The following is a 3,330-nucleotide window of genomic DNA, read 5'->3' as shown; positions in this document are numbered from 1 at the left end:
AAAATCCTTCTTAACCAGCTGATGGACTCTATTCAGCTTTCCGAAATCCCTCAATCAGAACACACTGCTTCTTCCTCTGTGTCCTGGGCTTCTAGCACACAGGGACAGAATGAAACAAGCCCAGGACACAGAGGAAGAGAATCCGTTTATTTTATATGCACCACCTGCCACTGCCCTAGACATACATTTGATGGATGAATACATGAATAATTTGATCTTCATAAAGACTTCCACAGGAGACAAATTAAATATGAGAGAAAAGTGCGGTCCCTAAATATATGCACAGGGCTGAGAAGATGGGGGAAGCCTAAAAGTAGATGTTAGGTGTAGATCTCAAGGTGTTTTCATGGGAGGAAACCTAGAGGTGCTGGTCAAGAGCTGTTGGGTGGGTACATTGGTGGGGGTGGTAGAGGACTACGTAGAGATAACATAAAAGATTCGGAATGGCTGATATTTCGGGAGATTGAGGGGACAGTGAGAAAGGGTGACCATGCCTGTGAGCAGTTCTTGCCTTTTGAATAGGTACCCCACCCCACACATACCTTTGCTATTTTTATTTCATATTGTTTCTTGAAGATTTCTTCATAAAACAAAACTACTCCTGAGCATTCAGCTTCTATCAGCTACATTTTAGTTACCAGTTGAGCCAGTATGTGAAAGCCAACTCCTGTAGGAAATAGAGTGTGATGGTCAGCTCTATGTGTCAGTTTGGCTAGACTACAGTCCCCTGTTACTCAATCAAACACTAATTTAGGTGTTTCAATGAAGGTAATTTGTTGATGTGAATTAAATCCATAATCAGTTGACTTTACGTAAGAGAGATTATTCTAAATCATCTGAGTGGGCCTGATTTAATCCGTTGAAAGGTTATAATTGCAGAACTAAGGCTTCTCTGCAGAAGAAGAAATTTCTCTGTAGTTGACAGTTTCAGCTGGTGTCTAAGAGACCAGGCCTGCTCTTCTAGGGTGTCTTGCAAGCTGCCACCATCACACAAGCCAATTCTGTGCAAAAACTCTCTTAATGTATATTTCTTGCTGGTTTTGTCTGTCTGGTTGAACCCTGAGGGTTGGAGGTTCAGCATAAGGAGGCTTGCACAGAGGAATAAAAGAGGAGAATCAGGCAGCAAAGGGAGTACTGGCAGGGGGGTTGATTTGATAATTTTGCCCAAGGCAGGTATTATTTGGGGGAAAAAAAAGGACAAAAAAGACAGGAGCCAGAGGAGACCAAGAATTCAAGAGTGAAGGAGGAAAAGGTGAGGAGACTGGCTATCCCACAAACTCACTCTTCTTCAAGTTATTCTTCAGAACAGCACAAGCTCACTTTGCCTTCTTTGTGCATTTCTTTTTTTTTCCCAAGCCAAACTGTATCCAGCTTTATTAATTTCCATAAAGAATCGTGGTATTTTGGGCAGAACATGGGCAGACAATCATTAACAGTATACAATAACTTTCAAACTCCCTTCTTCAATGGACTTCCAAAAATCAGAAAGCCACTGTGACACCCAATGAAGTCTTCCTCTGATGCTCTGAACAGGGAAAGTTTAGAGTGAGGGTTGACATTTCACATTTAGCATATGCTGTTTAACAACTTGTCGTGAGCCGACTCTGGCTTTCAGGAAGTGAAATGAAAATGACAGAATTTATCTGAAGATCCCCAACCTAGAAACAGGAACCACTACTCTGTTGAGGGGAAAGTCCAGATTGTCTGACACACTGGTAACCAGTTATTGGAGGTCAGCTCCCAGAAGATGTCTGGGTTTAAGGGATTTAAGTCTATTCTGAAAGGTAGAAAGAAGAGGACATAAAAAACGAATTTGTTTTTTCATACCACAAGGCTTTTGTACCAAAGTGGCCATGTGTGTCAAAGTCAGGGAATCCCTCCTCCTGGGGCCCAAGAGGAAGTCTCTCAAAACTAGAAGGAAAAGGTGTTTTCCCCACATCAGTCCAGCATCGGGGACTTTCTATTAGTGACCTATGGACCTTCCCCCCAAAACAACAATTAAGTGTTCTGTGTACTAACAACATAGCTTAAAAAAAAAAAAAAAAAAAAAAAAAAGCAAAACAAAATCTGCATTTTGATAAAACTTGATAAAAAAATAGTATTTCAAACTGTACAGTCACCAGAAGTACACAGTTATCAAAAATGCACACACTTCACTTGGCATCTACAGCACCTTCAGCTTTCTGTGCCTGGTCTGTTTTGGCATCTCTATTTTCTGCAGGGTTATTCCCCTCCTTGCCAGCATCAGCTTTTACCTTTTTCTCTTTAGGTACCTTCTGTCTCTTTTTTGCAGAGGCCTTTTTAGGCTTGGGCTCTGACTTTGCAGGAGCAGGTTTAGCAGACAACCTTGTGGATCTTCTCTGCGGTTCCTACCTCACCTTGGCTTTATCTCCTTTAGCATCCCCTTCAGCCTTACTCCCGGGCATGGTGGCAGCGACGGTGGTGGGACATAGGCACTGGGCGCAGGATACAGCGGAGTGCGGGCTTTGGTCGGTCTGGGGATCATCGCCTCTTCTTCTTCACATTGCTCCTCTTTGTGCATTTCTGTTCTTTCTTGTAGCCAGAGAAGCAAATGCATATCTTTGCAACTAACACTTCCAGACTCATCTTCAAAATCAAGTGCAGTAAATAAATAAATAAATAATCATGGGTCCCTTTTCCTTTTAGATAGTGTTTCCCCCCAAATACCATGAATAACTTCAGTAAATTTTTGATAAATGCTTTTAGGTATTGTAAACTAAATGTGTATTTTAATAACTCAGATGCAAAAATATAATCTAAAGCTGGAATAAATCAGATGTTTGGATAAACACACACGTCAGCTAATAAAAAAATGGCAATGTATGTGAGCTTTAAAAGAAGGAAGAAAATGGCCCTTGACTCTGGTACAGCTTTCAAGGGATTAGCAGAAGTTAAGTGCCTGGGCTTGACAAAAACCAGAAATAAGCAAAACATTAGAGATCCAAAACTGGGCAAAGCTAAAACTGTAAATTTAAAATAATCTGCAATTGGATGAGAAATGTAAAAAATAGGCTAAAATTTTTCACATACAAATTAAATAAAAAGAAATAAGTTGAGATAAATTTGAAAATCTTTGTGGTAAAAATTTCTTCTGAAAGGAACAAACTATGATATACACCATACATGGATAAATCTCAAAAACAGGCTGAGTGAAAGAAGCCCATACTAAAAAGTGTACACTGTGTGAATCCTTTTATATAATGGTTCTGAACAGGTTAAAACTCATCTACAGTGGAAACTAATCAAAACAGTGGCTGGCTCTGGGGGAATGGGGCTGAGGAAAGGGATTGACTGGCATGGGTAAGAAGG

At 40.5% G+C, this 3,330-nt stretch overlaps 1 pseudogene; it reads right to left on the bottom strand.

Annotated features, from left to right (window-relative positions):
* Window positions 1-2,116: 2,116 nt before the first annotated feature.
* On the bottom strand, window positions 2,117-2,617 carry LOC104674034 (annotated as a pseudogene).
* Window positions 2,618-3,330: the final 713 nt, after the last annotated feature.

The sequence above is a fragment of the Rhinopithecus roxellana genome, chromosome 5 (genome assembly GCF_007565055.1).
Source record: "Rhinopithecus roxellana isolate Shanxi Qingling chromosome 5, ASM756505v1, whole genome shotgun sequence".
In the NCBI taxonomy this organism is placed as follows: Eukaryota; Metazoa; Chordata; class Mammalia; order Primates; family Cercopithecidae; genus Rhinopithecus; species Rhinopithecus roxellana.
Note: the sequence above shows the minus strand (reverse complement) of the source record. Positions and strands in the feature narration are given on the sequence as shown.